The 20,833-nt window shown below is 40.3% G+C and overlaps 1 protein-coding gene across 2 annotated transcripts in view; it reads right to left on the bottom strand.

The window, feature by feature from the left end:
* Positions 1 to 16,526, bottom strand: part of LOC115254943 (FK506-binding protein 2) — a 119,259-nt gene extending 102,733 nt beyond the window's left edge. The window contains exon 1 of one of the 2 annotated variants that reach the window (XM_029852601.2): positions 16,323 to 16,526. The gene's annotated coding sequence lies outside the window, so the exon portion shown is untranslated. Of the gene's footprint in view, positions 1 to 7,877; positions 8,098 to 16,322 lie in introns of those variants that run through there. The other variant, XM_029852602.2, reaches the window with a different exon arrangement.
* Positions 16,527 to 20,833: the final 4,307 nt, after the last annotated feature.

The following is a 20,833-nucleotide window of genomic DNA, read 5'->3' on the forward strand; positions in this document are numbered from 1 at the left end:
AATTGGTTCAAAAGTTATGACGGTTCGAAAATTAAAAAAAAGAGAAATGTCGTTTTTTGGACTATCCTATTTTCAAAATGGCCACCCTAATGGCGAAAAAAAATTAAGGGTCTAATTATTTTTGGTAGCGAGGATTCCTACCAAATTTTAGCAATATCGGAACGTTTTTATTTTCGAGTCTATTTTTTTTTCATGGAATGGTCGAGAATAATAACTTTTATGCAATTCAGCATCATAATTTCTGTTTAATATAACTCATTTCGGTATCATAATGGCCAACTTTTTTGTACTGATTCATTATGCAACTGAAATGAGTTCTCATTTGAGTTGCATTATGAACAACATGCAACTCAAATGAGTTATATATTGAAAAAAAAAAATCATTGCATAAAATTTTGTATGAAACTCGTTGCAAAACTCTTCATATTTATTTTGCGTCTCGTATCAAAAATAACTATTATTCCACATTAGTGTTTTTATTACTTTCTGAATACGAAATGCGGAAAATATCTCTATGAATTCAAATAAATTGTCTTTGAAGAATGAGTAACTTGTGTTAAATTTTCAACGAAGAGATTGTTTTTTATACTATTTAATTTCTAAAATAACTTTCGGAAATGTATATCGAATCTCCGTTTATTACGTCAAAACTTATTTTCTAGAAGATCGTTTAAATGTTTCATCACTACAATTCACTTCAATTGTCATTACTCGACAACAGGATTTTGATAACCAAGACTGAATAACTCTCACTACATCAGTTTTACCTTGCATAGTACAGGTATTCTTCGATTGAATATACTGCCCCCACTCGCATAACAGTCCCATTTGTAAATAGTAGGAATTGAGAAAACGGCATTTGATGTTTGAAAACTTGTTTCCATATAAAACTTTGAAAAATCGCCAAAATTTGAAAAATATTTCGACCATCTCGAAACTTTCACAGACTGCTTTGAATATATAACTGTAAAAAATATTACAATCACTACAAAGGTGTTCGTAACACAAAAATCCATGATGGGACCAGGCTTTCCAAATGTACATCCTTCTCGCAACAGCCCGCGCAAGGCTGAATCGACACTCTCTTATGTGTGCAGACCACCGCTCGTTACCGTGTGCAACACCATCAGTGAGAAATGTATCGCCAACAGCACGCACACGCATGAGCGAAAGATGTATTGAAACAGCCGCTGCTTCGGCTGCTTGCCTTACAGTCGCATACCCGAGTCGTATCGAGCCGAGTGGGAAACATCCTGAGTATTGTTGGCCGCATGGCGATGACAATCTTCGGCTAACCCGACGTCTCCACTAGACAGAAATGTCTTGCCATTTTGCTGGACAGATGTGTCATGACAGAAATGTTATCTCGCTGTTTGCATGGAAAGCAGCCGTGTTGATCATTTCTGTTACGTTTTCTCTTTCTGGCAGCAAAATGGCAAGACATTTCAGACTAGTGGAGACGTGGGGTAACCAAGCCGGCTGTCGCGTAAAGGGTGTCATAGGCTGTCACGGTTGCACATGGCGTAACGCTAAAAGTTATTCACAAAATATGTGCTCAATAAACATTTTTTTTCAAACATGATATGCCTTTTACAAGATGCCCCAGGGGTGAAAAGAAGTTTGTGCCAGCGTTTGTCAAAATTGTAATCTGGCTAAAATATACCACTGATGTGAGATTTAACTCTCTTTTATATTGAAAACATAGCAGTGCATTTCACATGCCAATAAAAAATAATGCTATGCAAAATACTCTACTAGAACAAGACTTACAAGTACATATTCTCTATTTGACAAAATACATAATAAATGAAACGCGTCGATAATTTTGAGCGTGGGGTATACCACGATACTCGACACGTCCAACAGAAGTAAAATGCTCGGGCCGAGCGCAGCGATTTTCGTCACTTCGTGTCCAGCCAACGAGAGACGGTTTGGTTGAGAGCCGAGGTTGTCATCGGCGAACGAACGCACAGCGAAAGCAGACAATGTGAGCAGTTCCCGACAGTGATGTTGTAGGTCGCATGAGTTTTATTCTGTGGGCTGTCATGAACCATGCATTCACAAGGCTGTCATGGGAATAAGAGTGCGACAGCCATCAAAATGCTATCATGATGCGGTACTTTTGGGAAGCCTGGATGGGACTGTTATGCGGGTGCTTTTGATATAAGACGCTCATAACTTGGTATTTTTTTCACAAATTGACATAAAAATTCGTAATTTTTATTGATGTTTTTGGAAGTACATGAGAAATGATTACTATTCATAACGTTAACTCAAAAGTGATGAAAAGTCAAATGGGACTGCTATGCGAGTGGGGGCAGTAAACAACATTGTAAAATTTTATTTTTTACAGTAATATCTCCCATTTAAACTACAAAATCACTTAAACGTAAATGAGCGATTCCAAGCAACAGCATCAAAATTAAGGAAATTTTTTAATTCATGATTTTCTATTGAACTGAAACTTTGCACAGTTTTTCAGTTCCATCTAAATCGCCATTTTTCGATATCAATTTTTTATTTTGAATCACGACTAACTTTTCAAAAGGTTGTATGTGAAAATGGTACAAAAATATTCAAAAATCTGCACAGCCAAAATGGTTCGTTCGATTGCTATGAATTTTTCAGCAAAGTTAGATAACTAATTGGTGATTCCTAAGAAAATATACACTGTGAAAAAAAATCTTTTTTAACATGAAAAAATATAATTTTTGGCACAAAAGCTCAAATATCTCAAAACCCTATCTTTTTACCAACGTTTTTTTTTAGGGAAGACGGTCCATTGTATTAGCAATCTACCATAAAAATTTGGTGATGGTAAACTAATAAACAAAAAAGTTATAACATTTCAAAAATGTCACAATTTTCACAATTGGTAAATATTTTTTTCTGTGTAAATTGTTTCGGTCAGAAATCGCAGTTTGATGCTAATTTTATTGTTCAGCAAAGTTAGATAACTAAATGGTGATTCCTAAGAAAATATACACTGTGAAAAAAAAACCTTTTTTAACATTAAAAAAATCATTTTTGTCACAAAAACTCAAATATCTCAAAACCCTATCTTTTTACCAACGTAATTTTTTAGGGAAAACGGTCCATTGTATTAGCAATCTACCATAAAAATTTGGTGATGATAAACTAATAAACAAAAAAGTTATGACAATTCAAACATTTCACAATTTTCACATTCAGTAATAATTTTTTTTTAGTGTAAATTATTTCGGCCGGAAATCGCAGTTTGATGCTGATTTTATTGCTAATGGCACTGCGTGAGAAAAACAAGCTGTTTTTATTATAATACATATTATATGTACAGTAATGTTCCGATTTTATCACGCCCTCCGCGCATTAGTCGTTTATTCATTAATTTGCTGTTAGGGGGGTGGGGGTAAGACGGACATGTGTAGGAAACACTCTTTTTTGACAGTGTAAACAATGCGAAAATTAAAATTTTATCTCCATACTATATACTTCAAAAGGTACTTTACAGTCTGCAAGCCGATTTTGCAATAAACTTTGATTTTCCATGACTTTTGAGATAATCAAAAAGTGATCTCCAAATGTATGTTTTTGAACAGTGTGGGTAAGACGGACCGGTAGGGTGGGTAAGATGGACACGTTTGGAAATTTAGCTAATACGCCTCTAATTGTGTTAAATAATGTTTGTTTTCTTTTGTATTCGGTAGATCAAACATACAGGGTGCGGCAGGAAAAAATGCGAAAAGTTCAAGGCACTATTACACGCTAAATATGGGATATATATGAATATTTTTTCATAACAGTGTATCAGTCAATTTCTATATTCTAGCACTGAAAAATAAAAATGAACATATTTGATGTTTAACATGTGATAATGTTAGCCTAATAAGCGGGTATCAACAAACTGCGCGCCCAATGGTCATTAAACAAAATGACTATAACAGTAACAAAATTAGCTTAAATTCGATGAACAACCAGACCACACTGATCCAGAGCCATGTAGTTTCACCTACTAGATGAAATAAGTACATATATTTGATGATACTGTAGAGAAAATTAAACATTTTGTTTTATCAGATACGAAATTTAGCGACCTGTGTACTTTTCTGCGGTTTGAAAACTCAGATAGTCTTCAGCTTCAGGCGCCGCCCTGTCAAGGTTAGTGACTAAAATGGGAAAATTTTTAATTAACTTTTCAGAAAACTAGCCTATTAGAGATCATGGAACGTTGAATCATAGATTGGTTAACGTCAAATGGACGAAAACGAGGTTTGAAGTTGAAAAACACTTTCGCATTTTTTCCTGCCGCATACTGTAGTAGAATCTAAATTTGGCCTTAAATCTCTTAGCGAAACGTGTTTATGCAAATTAAAATCTATTTTGTAAATTGGAAACCTCCATAGACTGATAAACGCCTAACAGTATGCAATGCTCTGGTAATTTTACAAAGTTCAAACTGTTCCAACAACAAAAATTCTAATATAATTAATTTTTGAACAAAAAATCAATATGAAATGCTTTTTACGGCTTCCACAATCATTGTTGTACTCCATAGATTTCAATCTGTGAACAATGTGTGGGTCTTAATGTATTTCTTACGGCAATATCAAAGTAACCCCAATACTGTTCGTCTTACCCACCCTCAAGGCGGACCGTCTTACCCCCTCTTAGTGTGCACAATATTCATTCCACCACCGTTATTCATAATCCATGAAATTTACCTGTATTTCGTTGTGTATAGGACAGAACAGTTTAAAACTACTGGGAAACTCAAAATAAAATGCAAAAACTTAGCAATTTAATGTTAAAAAGCTTATTTATTGCCGCCTCAAAATTAGATCCCAGCACAAAAGCGTGTAGCCTGGTAAATGATTGATTATTTTTCGCTCTTTTGACATATGTATTCTCTCATGGAGTGGTTCAATAATCATCAACTGATAAGAAGATATAGTTAATAGTAAAAGAAAGTCAAATTTCAGCTCTTAAGTGACAGAACTAGTCAGTGGTCCGTCTTACCCCCACCCCTCCCAACATTTGAGCACAAGTGTTTTCCCTCTTCTTCAAGATGAATGTTGAAAGCGTGTTTTGCAACGTTAAAAATATTGAAATAGGTATAGATGTTGAAGAATATTTCAAAGCATTTTCGAAAAGGGGCGTGATTAAATTGTTTAAACAGATGTCGCTGATGGTACCATGACTCTCTGCACTTAGCACTTCTGGCAATTTCTCAGTTGTTGTTGTTTTCGAACTTCCTGCGCTCTGCTTTACCGATGATATACAGATGGCTCGTTTGTCAAAGGACGTGCAAATGCGTAAATTTGTATTCAATGTGGACATTTGGGCATAACCAGTTTCTTTCAGTTTATCTATGGTGCTTTCGGTGAGCTTTCGTAACTCTTTTGAACATTTTTTTTTTCATCAAACGGTCTACAAGAGAGCGTTGAGTTGAGAAAGCGACTGTTCATGTTGTTCGTTAGATTATAATAAACAAAATCACTTATTAGTTTTAACTGACTAGTTTGGTGTTGTTTGCTTGGCTGAAGAAAAAATTTACTATAAAATCTTCAATATCCATAGCGGTAGTATTTTTTTTGCTTTTTCGTGAGCATTGTCATGGTATGTATATAGACAAACAAACGTAACACTGACGAAATTTTCATTGACCACGCCTTTAACGATCATTTTGGATCTTGGTTGGGGCTTTCATAACCAGAAGAGCGCCCATCGTTTTTCTTTGCGTTTGACGTTTCAAACTAGCGCCTTCTGATGACGATATTGCACAACGCAGTGTATCGTGAAACATTTCCACCAGGTGGTGGTAGTGTGAACTGGGCGATGGATTTTCACGAAAATTGTTCTAGGCGTTTCATCTGTTTGTCTGTGGTATGTACCTCTCATGCATTTGTTGTTGTTGAAGTTACTCGCATTCTTCCGATCATAAAGTCTGTTCTCTAAGAGGTATTTTTTTTTTTGCAGATAAACTAGACGTATACGCGAATATAAAACTTTTATTATACAGCTTTTGTCTTAAAAATAAGTTTAATTCCATTTTTCTTATAATCAACAGCTTTTCAACACTATCAAGGGATTTTTTCACCAGTCACGTACAATAAAAAATATGACACTCAATATTTTTGATCACAACACTGGATCGCGTCTAAGTTTCAAATAGGTACTATAGTAATTATGAATAATCAAACAAAAATATTGATTTGTCTTTATTAAAGAGACTTTCAGCCCTTGGCTGGTTTGTCTCAAACAAAAATATCATGAAAACAACTTGTTTAATTCAGGCGGTAGCTTTTACAATAAAATCAGCATCAAAATATAATTCTCGAAATAATTAACACAGAAAAAAAAAAATTTTTTGTTACAAAATGTAAAAAATGTGAAATATTTGAAATGTCATAACTTTTTTGTTTATCAGTTTACCATCGCCAAAATTTTATGGTAGATAGCTGATATAATGGGCCATTTCCCCTATAAAATTGACGTTGGTAAAACGATAGGGTTTTGAGATATTTGAGTTTTTGTGACAAAGATCATATTTTTTTTAAAGTAAAACAAGAGATTTTTTACAGTGTATATTTTCTAAGGAACCATAATTTAGTTATCTAACTTTGCTGAAAAATTCATAACAATCGAACAATCCGTTTTTGCTGTACAGCTTTTAGAATATTTTTGAACTATTTTCGCATACACCCTTTTGAAAAGTTAGTCGTGAGAGAATATGAAGGTTTAATATCGAAAAATGGCGATTTAAATGAAATTGAACAACTGTGCAAAGTTTCAGATATTTTTGAAATGGTCGCTCAGGATCGACTGACATGACCCCGTGGAATTCCTCAAATGTTAGTGCAGCATTAGCTTTGTTACCCAGAATTAGCGCAAAATGGCGAAAATATAAAATGACTTTTTTTGTGAAAACTCATGTTTTTCATTATTGGTTTTATGAATTTCACCGAAATCATTATCTGGAATTAATTTCACGTCAAATCCATCAACACTAGCAGAAAAAATAATAAATTTTAGTCTGCTTCGATATAACGAACAGAGGGAATACTTATTTGTACGTTTATCAAGGAATCCTGTATTAAGGCGAAACTGGAAGCATTTCCTCATTTTTTGGTTTTTGATTTTTTATTAAATAACGAAGCAATATTTTCAAAATCGGTTTTCGTGCACATGTAGAGTATGGATCAAGGTATCATCTGATTTTTTGTTTAGTGGAAAATGTTTTTCGTGTTTGCAGAAACCATTTTTGAATAAAATTTCACAAAATAATGGTTTCTGCAAAAAAGGAAAACATTTTCCACCTCAAAAAAAACAGAAGATACCTTGATCAATACTCTACTTGTGCACGAAAACCGATTTTGAAAATATTGCTTCGTTATTTAATAAAAAATGAAAAACCAAAACAAATGAGGAAATGCTTCCAGATTCGCCTTAAGTTGGAAACCACCCTTGCATAGTTTATAAAAAAATCCTTATTTTTAATTTTTATATTCTGAATATATGAATTGCTACACTATATCTGTGTTGAGTACCCAATTTTTCAATTGAGCATAACGGAAAAATGATATCGAGTCAAAGGCAACGAAACAAAGTGAAAAAGGATATTTTCTTAAATTTTTGATGAAGAATAAGTAACGCCTTCCAATTCAACTGAATTTCTCAATGAAATAACTCATCACTAAACTAGTATTCCAGTATTTGAAAACCGATCACTACCGAACATGCACTGAAAGCCACTGAATTATCAACACTAGTATCGCGTTCCTTTCCCTTTTTCGTTAAAACCGGGTATCCACTAATCCAAAATTGATAACTGGAACCTTGAATGAAAGTTGCACCGCATCCAGATGACAACGACGACGACAACTGCTCGCAATACTGACCTTTCACCCCAATTCCTAAGCAAAGCACTATTCCCACAACAGTTCACTGTATCGATTCACTCCCAAGCACACCCACTTCAAGTCCTGAGGAGCTTGAACTTGTTGAAACAATTGTTGTCCAGAAAATTTAGCAACCGAAAAAAAGTGAAATCCCCTAACTAGTCACACTCCGCGGAACCTAGACCAACCAAAACCGTACGCGACGAGACAACGTGAAAGACTAACCTCGGCTATACCTACAGACTGCATGCAGACTGAAAGTAGGTAGTCCGTCGTCCATCCGGGTGCCTCTCTTTTTCTCCCCGTTCCAAGACTTGTGCGCACAGCATACACACGTTAGGGGAGCCAACTTCAAAACTTTCTTCATCCACCACTCGTTGTACTCAGAAAGCAAGCAAGCAAGAGTGGAGGAGCTGGTAGGTTTGACTAGGTTGTCCCCCATTCACCCGAGTGTGAGTACCATACCCGCGCACAGCATATAGGGAGTGCCATTTCTCCCGTCGTCGTCGTGCGTTTCTTTCTGGCAACATCCATTGGCGTGTGTATGCCGGGGAGATGCCGATGACGATTGCCACACTGATCGTGATGTTTGGTGGAGTCATTTGGAAGGGACGCAACCAGTTTTGTGGTGCCAGCTACTAACTACCGGCAGTAGCATTGCTATGCGTTTTTATGTCGAACCAGACGTTCTCAAATTTTACCTTCGTCGTAAGCTGACCTCACACAAGCATCAATGCTTCTTAAATGCCACTTTTTTTTTCTGCCGAAATTTTCGACAAACTTATGATTTTTCCAATTTAAAATTAAAAAATCTTTCATGGAAGCTGAAATTTTAAAAAAATTTCGACAAAAATTACTCATATTGATTTCTTGGCTTTCCTGGGCATAGTGTATCATTGTACTTACCCCCAAAATATACAAATTCATGCAGTGGCAGGCAAGAGAAGCCAGATAATAACTGTGGAAGTGCTCAAAAACATTATGTGCAGGCCAAGTTCCAGTGGGAACCTAGAGCCCCAAAGAATAACAAGCAGAAGAAGAAGAAGCAAACTATTTTTGAAAAATTTCCTTCAAAAATAGATTGTACGTACAGGTTCCAATGAAAACTATGCATAACTTTTTTCGTTCATCTAACCATATAAAAGTTACAGCGAAGTTGAAAAAACCTAAAAAAAAAAAAGAAATATTTTGAAATGTTATTTAATTTTTGCAGGGACACCTTTAGAACATCCTACAGAGATTCTTTCAGAATCTCTTACGGGGCGTTTTCAGAAAACCTTCTAAAATTTTTTCAAACATTTATCTACATAGTCCTTTGAATTTTCTCCAAGGATTATTTTCCGTTGAATTCCTCAGTACTCCATTAGGCTTCTATGGTTTCCTCTAGATAAATTTCCTGGGACATACAAACATACATTTATTTGTTCAACATCATTAAGACAAGACATAATCAACAATAGTACGCCACAATACTCGGTTTGTGGCTGCCGCTCTCCATCCTCGGTCGCGCCCAATGCTCGCCAGGTCCACGTGGCCCGCCCATCGTGATCTCTGCGCTCCACGCTTTCTAGTGCCAACCGGATCAATTGCAAACAGGGTTGTTGTCCGGCATTCTTGCAATATGCCCTGCCACCGTATCCTTCCGGCTTTGGCCACCTTCTGGATGCTGGGATCGCTGTAAAGTGCAACGAGCTCGTGGTTCTCGTCCTTCTCCACTACACACCGTTCTCCTGCACACCGCCGAAGATCGTCCTTAGCACGCGTCGCTCGAAAACTCCGAGTGCTTGCAGGTCCTCCTCGAGCATGCCCAAGCAACACACATGTTATAATAGAGTTATGACAGCGCAAGTTTTGGTTGTATAGAAGTTTATTTTACGTAATTCTAACATTGTGTTGAAATAACGTAAAATAAACTTCTATACAACCAAAACTTGCGCTGTCGTAACATTTATATAACATGTGTGTTACTTGGGTGGTTCATGTCTCGTGCCCGTAGAGGATCACCGGTCTTATTAGCGTTTTATACATGGTGCATTTGGTGCGTGGGTGAATCTTTTTCGACCGCATTTTCTTCTGGAGCCCGTAGTAGGCCCGACTTCCGCTGATGATGCGCCTTCGTATTTCACAGCTCACGTTGTTGTTAGCCATCAGTAAGGATCCGAGGTAGACGAATTCCTCCACCACCTCGAAAGTATCCCCGTCTATCGCAACGTTACTACCCAGACGGATCCGGTCGTGTTCGATTCCGCCTACCAGCATGTACTTTGTTTTTGAGGCATTCACCACCAGTCCGACCTTTGCTGCTTCGCGTTTCAGGCGGGTGTACAGCTCTACCACCGTTCCAAATGTTCTAGCGATAATGTCCATGTCGTCCGCAAAGCACACAAATTGACCGGATTTTGTGAAAATCGTTCCCCGGCTGTTGAGCCCGGCTCGTCGCATCACACCTTCAGAGCGATGTTGAAGAGTAGGCATGAGAGTCCATCACCTTGTCGTAGTCCTCGGCGAGATGCGAATAAACTGGATAGTTCATCTGAAACCCTTACGCAGTTTTGCACACCGTCCATCGTTGCTTAAATCAGTCTAGTCAGCTTCCCAGAAAATCCGTTTTCGTCCATGATTCTCCATAGCTCTGCGCGGTCGATACTGTCGTATGCTGATTTGAAGTCGATGAACAGGTGATGCGTTGGGACCTGGTATTCACGGCATTTCTGGAGGATTTGCCGTACGGTAAAGATCTGGTCCGTTGTCGACCGGCAGTTGATGAAGCCGGCTTGAGAAGTTCCCACGAACGCGTTTGTTTTAGGTGACAGACGACGGAAGATGATCTGGGATAGCACTTTGTAGGCAGCATTCAAAATAGTGATCGCTCTGAATTTCTCACATTCCAAATGGTCGCCTTTCTTGTGAATGGGTCAGATTACCCCTTTCTTCCACTCCTCCGGTAGCTGTTCGTTTTCTCAGATCCTGACTATCAGCCGATGCAGACCGGTGGCCATCTTTTCTGGGTCTATCTTGATGAGTTCAGCTGCGATACCATCCTTACCAGCTGCTTTGTTGGTTTTGAGCTGATGAATGGCATCCTTAACTTCTCTCAGCGTGGGAATTGGTTCATTTACGTCCTCCGCTGCACTGGCGTCGTCGTTTCCTCCGTTGCCGTGGGCTCCCGTGCCTACGTTCTGCACGCCGTTCAGGTGCTGATCGAAGTGCTACTTCCACCTTTCGATCACCTCACGTCCGTCCGTCAAGAGGCCTCCGAACTTCCGTGTTTCTTGGGAACGACACTGCAATTCCATTTCTTCACACTCCGCTTCTTCCAGGTGGCACTTTTTCTCCCGAAAGAGGCGGGTCTGCTGTTTCCGCTTCTGTTTATAACGTTCCACGTTCTGTCGAGCCCCTTGTTGCAGCATTACCGCCCTCGCTGCATTCTTTTCCTCCAAAACCGTTCTGCACTCTTCGTCGAACCATTCGTTCCGTCGATTCCGTTCCACGTACCCGATGGTGCTCTCGGCTGCGTCGTTGATGGCTGCTTTCATTGTACTCCAGCAGTCATCTAGAGGGGCCTCATCGAGCTCGCCCTCGTCTGGCAACGCGTCTTTGAGATTCTGCGCGTATGCTGAGGCGACATCCGATTGCTTCAGTCGCTCTAGGTTGTACCGTGGCGGTCGCCGGTACCGTACATTGTTGATGACGGAGAGTTTTGGACGCAGTTTGACCATCACCAGATAGGGTCGGAGTCGATTTTGGCGCCACGATAGGTCCTGACGTCGATAATGTCGGAGAAGTGCCGTCCGTCAATCAGAACGTAGTCGATTTGAGATTCCGTTTGCTGTGGTGATCTCCAGGTATAACGATAAGGGAGGTTGTGTTGGAAAAAGACACGGACAACGTCTTCAGCTTTCGGCTGTACAGACTGTTTTAAACTTAACATTAGACAACGGACAACGGAGCATGCACCAGTGGAAACGGGGAAGAAACTATTCTCACGAAAAGTTTCAACGCCCGAAGCGGGAATCGAACCCTCACCCCATAGCATGGTGCGATTATAAGCTTGGTGACCCTAACCGCACGGCTACGAGGCCATATTTTTGGAGGCGGCGAAATCTATGAGTCATGGGCCGTTTTCGTTCGTCTGCTGGTGGACGCTAAACTTACCAATCGTCGGTCTGAATTCCTCCTCCTGGCCTACCAGAGCGTTCAAATCTCCTATGATGGTCTTGACATCGTGGCTTGGGCAGCGATCGTAATCGCGTTCAAGCTACGCGTAAAATGCGTCCGATAAAAGATCTAAGAATAATATCTAAAATTAACTCCTGAAACATCACCATCATATCATGTTAAGCTCTTAGGGCCGATTTCTTCACCTCGGCTTATCTGGTAAGCCAGGCTTACCCATACAGTTAAACCTGGTTTAACGCTTAAGCCAGGGTGAAGAAATCGGCCCTTATAAGATTTAACCAATAGCAGTAAGCTATTCGTTTGATCTTGAAATATCAAGTTTTGATAATGTTCAAATTTACCAATTAGAGTCAAGTATAAGACACTGAAAACGACCTTATAGCGAAGATCAAAATACCTATCTGTTAAAGGTGGAATTAAAAGGAACAGTACTTAACCCGATTTTCTTTTATTTTTACTTTTCTTTTTACTTTCCGTCTCAAAATATCTTAAGAAATCTTTAAGGAATTCTACTATAGGATTCCTACAAAGATTTCTGTAGAAATTCCATAAGCCTCTACTTCTCATGGTTGCTATAGAGTGCCACCGATTTTTGACGAACTCGGGGCAAACCGTCACGGTTTTTAGAAGTTCTTCCATCGCAATTCTCTATAAATTACTTCATGTTTGTAATCTGAAATGTCCTAATGTTTAATGTTGAAAATTAAACGATTTTATTCTATTCTGCCCGACCGCCCATGACCGAATCATCGAGCAGAATAGAATAAAATCGTTTAATTTTTAAAGACTGAGAGAGCCAACTTCCTTCGATAAAAATTCGTAAACATTCTCATTGGGGGATGATTTGAGGTTACTTCCTTATCTGGCAGAAAACATTCCAGTTATAACCCAAGCAACACACATGGTTACAAAACATTGATGGCAGCGTATGTAAGGGTTGTGCAGTAAGTCACAGTGACTTCTGCGCAACCCTTATATAAGCTGCCGTCACTGTTTTGTAACCATGTGTGTTGCTTGGGAAGCACCAAAAAACTACCAGTGAGTTTTTTTTATTTTTGTTCTCTCAAAACAGATTAAATATTCCATGAATTCTTTCATAAATATCTTTCTTTCAAATTTCTTTCTGGGTTTCTTTTAGAAGATCTTTGAATAATTCTTGCAGAAATTATTCTAGGAATTTCTTAGAAAATTTCTTCCAGAATTCCTTCAGAAGTTCTCATGGAAACTACTTTAGGGATTCTTAAAAAAAAAAAAACAAATCAAAAACTCTTCCAGAGATTGCTCTCAAAGTTTTCTGAAGGATTTCCGGAAAATATCTAGGAGATTCTCCAGAAATTAGTAGAAGGATTCCTCCAGACATTTATCCAAGAATTCTATTTAAAAACTTTCCATAATTTCATTAAGAAATTTCAGCAGATATTCTTTCGAAAATATTTCAGGGTTAAATTAAGATAGTTTTTTTCAAGGAAGTTTCTCCACATATTCCTTCAAAAAGTCTACTAGGGTTTGATACTGCATTTCTCCAAGAAAGCCACAAAAGAATTTCCCAGAGTTTCTTTCAGAAATTTTTAAAAAGATTGCTAAAAAAATCTTCAATGATTGCTTAGAAACTCTTCAATAGAATTCCTCAGGAATTTCTCCATAGATTCCTATAGAAACCCCTGCAAAGATTACTCCAGAAATCCCTCTGAAAATTCCTTCAGAAATTCTTCGAGGATTTTCCTTAGAAAAGCTTCTATAGATTTAATTCAATCAAAGTTTCCTATGTAAAGCATTATGTAGATTTCTTTAGAAGGAAAAAATCTCTCACATCACTTAGAAAATCTTCCATTGATTTCTTCCGAAAATATTCCATGTTTACTAGATATTGCTTCCTATAGTTCTGCTATAACTTTAATCATTAACCTTTCATGAATTTCTTTATAAATTTTTCCAGAAGATTATAAATTTAAAATTCCATTAGAAATTTCTCCAGGCCTTCCATTGGAAAATAAAAGTTTCATTCAACATTTCTCTAAAGGTTTACAATGAAAGGCTTTCATGGATTCCTCTAGGGATTTCTTATGAAAACCTACGGATTATTCAAGAAAATCCTCCAGAGATTCCTTAAGAAACTTTTTACAGGAATTCCTTCAAAAAATCTTCCAGTGGTTCTCCACAAATTCGTACAGGCTTTTCGTGATGTAAGAATTCTTGCAAGAATCACCAAAAATTTTTGCATGAATTTTGCTGAGATTATTCTTTAATTTCATTCAGTGATTCCAGCAGGAGTTCTGCCGAAAATTTCAACTACAACTCATATACAGATGTTAGTTCTTAACGAGTTCCCAAATGTTTGTTATAGTTTCGCGCCGAACCCACCACTAGCAGTATTTACTAACTTGTAAGTAGTAGTAGGAAGATATGTACTATAAATTATAAAATAAAATTAGTCTAAATTTAACTCCCAAGAAATAAAGTGCTCCTAAATTGTTACTAACCCAAGTTTGCGAGTTAAAAAAGTGTTCATCAAAGTGCCATATATTTCTATCCGAAATCCTCCTAGTGGCAGTTAGCTGCAACACCGTGAGCTTTGAGGAAAGTGAAGTAATTTCTAATTATTGTGCTTGTCTTAGTGAGATTTTTGAAATGCAAAACATGTTTGGGAACATTTTTGGACAACTCCAATTGAAATTCATGACACAAGTTAAAATATGCGAAGAAAATATATAAAATCGGGGAAAATTTGTATCCTCGCAACAAAAACTTCAACTTTAAAAAAAAAATAAAAAAAAAGAATTGTTGTTATTATATTACTTCTCCAAATTAACAATGTCCAATTGTCGTGGGGCGCCAATCTGGATGCTTGCCAAGGGCACCATGGGACAAGTTACGGCTTTGCCCGTGGCAGTCGTGGAGAAGTAGAGGTGTTCTCGGTCACTAGTAGTAACGCACGTCATACTAACATGTCTTCCCTTCATCGATGGTCGTAAGAACGTGGCCGGCGCTGTTATTGGCTTAACCCTTTGGAGCCGGACTGTTTCGCCACTGCTGCCGCAACCTCGCTAGCCTCTAACACGTTTGTTAGGGTCGGTTTCATCACCGGGGTCATATATGACCCCTCCGGCTCCAAAGGGTTAATTAAGTTTAAAGTTCTCGAAAGTGTACATTGAGAACGGTAAGCTACTCCCAAGCTCCGTTTATTGATTCCATGTGCAATCGGGCATGTTCCGTGGAGTGCTAGATTTGTAGTAATGAGCTAAATTTTTGTATGGTGAGAATGTGAATTATCAGTTTCCGCAATTAAATGGTACAAAAAGCGTGGGCCATTACCTAATTTGATGCGTTTTGAACAAAACTTGGGGTAACCGTGTAGTTTAAGTTGCACGAAATTGAGAAACCAACAACACTGTTACCCAAAGGTTTGCTTAAACATAGACAAGGAATCATATTACCCATACTTTTTGCTCAATTTTAGAGAAACGGAGAATTTACCTTCTCATCATACAAAATTTTAACTCATTACTTCAAATCTAGTACTTCACCAATCGTATCCTATTTCGATTGTTGCGATTAATTTAGGACTAGAAACTACGAATTGTACAGCCATCTAAGCTCATCAATACCCTTTGAACGGAATGATTACCAACCTCTCTGTGCACGAAAAAAAAAACATTTTTGGAAGCTCTAAAACTGGTTCTTCAACGACTTTGATGCGATAGCTATTTGAAATGAAGAAGACATAGTGATTGAACTGAATTCACTAATTCCATGCTTACTAAAAACGCTTGAGAATCTCTGAACCCCTTGCAAAGCTGGCCGGTTCACGATCCATGTGCCACGTTGTTCCATCTCGGGAAGACCGATACCAGCAACAGCACGACATCCGAAACAAGACGTTCTGGCAAAAATACAACGCGTAAAAACAACACACTCATTATGCCGACTGACTGGCCCAACTAGCACTCACACTCAGAGCCCCACAGACCGGGAAACACACCAACAGCAGCAGCTCAATCAAAGATAAGCGAGCAACGATTTGGACTTGGACATCGAATTCACAGCCCAAAAACCAATCACAATCGACTACGTTTGCTCTCCACAACGAACCCCACGGGCGGGCGGCGGGCCGGCCTGATAGCATTTAGTAGACGTTTTACTTTTTTGCATAACAACGTTCGATCGATTCACATGGTACCAGCTTCTACCAGCCAGCAGTAGCGTGCTAGCGAAGATTGCTAACTACAGCGAAGTTCCAGCTTAAAACCCGTGGCAGAGACAATTTACCTTGCGTCGATTGGGGCAGTAGATGACGATGACCTAAGGAACACGGGGGGCAGCACACTCCGTTGAAAACACACTATAAGCTAAAAGTAAGGCTATAGGCCCTCTAAGTAAGTAGATCGGTCGCGCGAAAGCACTTGAACACAAACAACCACGACGCAGCACACGTCCAAGTCCGACGAAACCGTGTGAGAAACTGAACGGCGGTGGCGAGTGAATTCCAGCCAGACGAAATATATTTCCGCCGACGACGGTGCTCGAGCGAGGGTGGTGGGGACCTGGGTATGTCTATGATGGTGGCGCGCAGAGGCACCGACCGACCGACCGACCGGGGCAGTTTCATTGATATTCAACAGGTAACACTCTGTGGGTGTAGTGGATGACTGGCTGGAGATGAACCAGTTGTACCGTTGGTTCATGAAGAACACGGGGTTGTTGGATGTTTGTTGGCGAGGGAAATTAATGAAAATATTCAGCTCGAAAGAGCATTGGGGAGCCCTTTGAAATCAGTGGTGAATTCTCAGTACGTTCACGATTATTCGGCTGCGTACTTCAATACTCGAAGTGAGTTACTAGAAGTATCAGTTCAACCATGTGGAGAAGAAAAGAGATGACTGCAGGACGTAATGCTGTTCGTATGAAATATAGCAACGCCTAAAAACATGCAACAGGTGGTACCAAATTCGGTGATTTCGATGCGTCGTGGGAACGGAACATGAAACAGTTGAAATTGTAAGTATTATGGTTAATTCATACATTACTTTAGAACAGTAAATATATTCTCGAAATAAAAACAAGTCTAGTTCATTCTCGCAGTAACACAACCCATTTATGAAAGCTTCTCAAAAAATCTTCATACATTTAACTTGTCATTCCTGAACGGGATACATCGCAAAAAGAACCGTAACATCAATAGATTCAGTAAGAAAAAATAAATAGTTACGAGTTTTCAGAAAAGTAGGGTTTAGGTACAATCAAACTCGTTAAAAAAGGAGGGGTTTGGAGGTTACTTACTTACCGATCAGGCTAAGGCCGGGGTGGCCTCTGCTGTACATAGTAGTCGTCTACATTCAACTCGGTCCATGGCTGTTTGTCTCCAGTTCCACACTCTGCGAAGTGTCCACAAATCGTCCTCCACTTGATCACACCAAGCTCGCTGCGCTCCACGTCTTCTTGTACCGGTTGGATGACTCTCGAGAACCATTTTAGTCGGGTTGCTATCCGACATCCTGATGACGTGACCCGCCCACCGTAGCCTCCCGATTTTCGCGGTTGGTTCTCCCAGCAGCTGATGCAGCTCGTGGTTCATTCGCCTTCTCCAAGTCCCGTCTTCCATCTGCACTCCGCCGTAGATGGTACGCAACACCTTCCGTTCGAAAACTCCAAGGGCGCGTTGGTCCTCTGCACGTAGGGTCCATGTTTCGTGCCCATAGAGGACGACCGGTCTAATCAACGTTTTGTAGATGGTTAACTTCGTGTTACGGCGAACTTTATTCGATCGTAGAGTTCTGCGAAGTCCAAAGTAGGCACGGTTTCCTGCCACAATGAGCCTCTGAATTTCTCTGCTGGTGTCGTTGTCGTCGGTCACCAGTGAGCCCAAGTACACGAATTCTTCAACCGCCTCGATTTCATCACCGTCGATATGAATTCGGGGTGGCGGGCGCGGTGATTCCTCCCTGGAGCCCGTTGCCATCATGTACTTTGTCTTCGACACATTGATGACTAATCCGATTCGCCTGGCTTCACTCTTTAGTCGGATGTACGTTTCCGCCATAGTCTCAAATTTACGAGCAATAATATCAATATCATCGGCGAAACCAAGCAGCTGAACGGACTTCGTGAAAATCGTCCCACTCGTGTTTATCCCCGCTCTTCTTATTACACCCTCCAAAGCAATGTTGAACAGCAAGCACGAAAGACCATCACCTTGCCGTAACCCTCTGCGAGATTCGAAGGGACTCGAGAGTGTCCCTGATACTCGAACTACGCACATCACTCGATCCATCGTCGCCTTGATCAATCGTATCAGTTTATCCGGGATTCCGTATTCGTGCATAATCTGCCATAGCTGTTCTCTATCGATTGTATCATACGCCGCTTTGAAATCGTTGAACAAGTGATGTGTGGGCACGTTGTATTCGCGGCATTTCTGCAACACCTGGCGGATGGCGAACATCTGGTCCGTTGTAGCGCGTTCACCCATAAATCCAGCCTGATATTGTCCCACGAACTCTCTTGCAATCGGTGATAGACGGCGGCATAAAATTTGAGAGAGTATCTTGTAGGCAGCGCTCAGTAGTGTGATCGCGCGGTAGTTCCCGCAATCCAACTTGTCGCCCTTTTTGTAGATGGGACACACGATACCTTCCATCCATTCCTCCGGTAATACTTCCTCCTTCCAAATCTTGGTAATGACCCAGTGTAGTGCTCTCACCAGTGCTTCTCCACCGTATTTTAGAAGCTCGCTTGGTAGTTGATCTGCTCCAGCGGCTTTGTTGTTTTTCAACCGGCCAACCTCCTCCTCAATCTCTTGAAGGTCAGGGGCCGGAAGTCTTTCGTCCTGTGCACATACTCCTAGATCTGTTACCACGCCACCTTCGGTGCTTGCAACGTCACCATTAAGGTGCTCATCGTAATGCTGCCGCCATCTCTCAACCACCTCACGCTCGCTCGTGAGAATATTCCCGTGGATGTCTCGGCACATGTCGGCTTGTGGCACAAAGCCTCTGCGCGAGCGGTTCAGCTTCTCGTAGAACTTTCGTGTGTCCTTAGCGCGGTGCAGCTCTTCCATCGCTTCGCGATCTCGTTCTTCCTGCTAGCGCTTCTTCATCCGCAAGACTGAGTTCTGCCTGTTCCGCGCCTGTTTGTAACATGCCACATTCGCTCTCGTACGGTGCTGCACCATTCTCGCCCATGCTGCATTCTTCTCGTTTTTCAACTGTTCGCATTCGCCGTCGTACCAGTCGTTTCTGTAATTCGGAGTCGCGAAGCTAGTGCTGTAGCCGAGGTACTACCTATGGCGAATCGGATGTCCCTCCAGCCATTTTCAAGTGTAGCTGCGCCAAGCTGCTCTTCCGTTGGTAGTGCCACTGTCAACTGTTGCGCGTAGTCTTGAGCCACTTCCACGTTACGTGGCTGCTCGATGTTGAGCCGCGGCGTTCGACTTCGACGCGTGGTGATAACTGTCGAAAGTTTTGAGCGCATGCATACAGCGACTAAGTAGTAATCCGAATCTATATTCGCACTGTTGTGCGGACATTGATTATCTGAGAAGAAATTACCGTCGATTAGAACGTGGTGGATTTGGTTCTCTGTTTGATGGTCGGATGATATCCAGGTGGATTTGTGGATATCTTTGCGGGGGAAGAATGTGCTTCAGACTACCATACCACGGGAGGCTGCAAAGTTTACGCATCGCTGGCCGTTATCATTCGTAACGGCGTGCAGGCTGTTTCGCCCGATTACCGGCTGTACATTTCCTCCCTTCCTACCTGCGCGTTCATGTCGCCGACAACGATTTTCACGTCACTCGGCGAGCAAGCATCGTATGTTTGCTCTAACTGTGCGTAGAACGCTTATATCTCGTCATCAGGTCTCCCTTCGTGTGGGCAGTGAACGTTGATGATGTTGTAATTGAAGAAACGGCCCTTAACTCTCAACATGCACATCCTTGCGTTGATCGGCTGCCATCCGATCACACGTTGTCGCATCTTGCCCAACACTATAAATCCTGTTCCCAGTTCATTGGTGGTGCCACAGCTTTGGTAGAAGGTAGTCGCTCGATGCCCGTTTTTCCACACTTTCTGTCCAGTCCAACAAAGTTCCTGCAACGCCACGATGTCGAAGTTGCGGGGATGTAGTTCATCGTAAATTATTCTGTCACATCCTGCGAAACCAAGTGACTTGCACATGTTCCAAGTTTCCAATCGTAGTCCCTATTTCGTTGCGTGGGTCTTTGCCCATTGTGTCGAGTCGTAATTTCTGCTATGTTAGTCGCAATGGGGATTTTTACGGATGGCTTATGGGGCCTACGCCAACACTACTGTCTCGCCGGAGGGCCATCGTGCTAGTTCTGTTTAACGTCCCAATGCATTAATGATAGAAAATATTTAATAACAGAAAGTAATTTAGAAACATGTGCCACTTGACGTAACGAACCTTTCAATAATTGTTGGGTAAATACCCGAGCAGGAGTGAATAACTGCCACACAACTGGAGCATACCAAAGTCAGGTATCATACCAAGACAAGGTATTGGTCGGTTATCCAGGTATTGAAAATAACTTATTTTGGTATTTTGTAGGTATTGATGAAATACCTCAACGAGTTATTGGTTGGTGTTGAGGACTGCTTGAGGTTTTGTTCAATTGGGTTTTTAAATTTTGAAAAATGTCTTGTTTTTTCAATTTCATACGAAAGAGCATCTTTTCCTGAGCCACTATGATTTTTTTCAGATTTTTATAACTTTATTCTGATACCTAAAATCAATTTCAAAGAGATTTTATTGAAATCACC

Source organism: Aedes albopictus, chromosome 2 (genome assembly GCF_035046485.1).
Source record: "Aedes albopictus strain Foshan chromosome 2, AalbF5, whole genome shotgun sequence".
Classification (NCBI taxonomy): domain Eukaryota; kingdom Metazoa; phylum Arthropoda; class Insecta; order Diptera; family Culicidae; genus Aedes; species Aedes albopictus.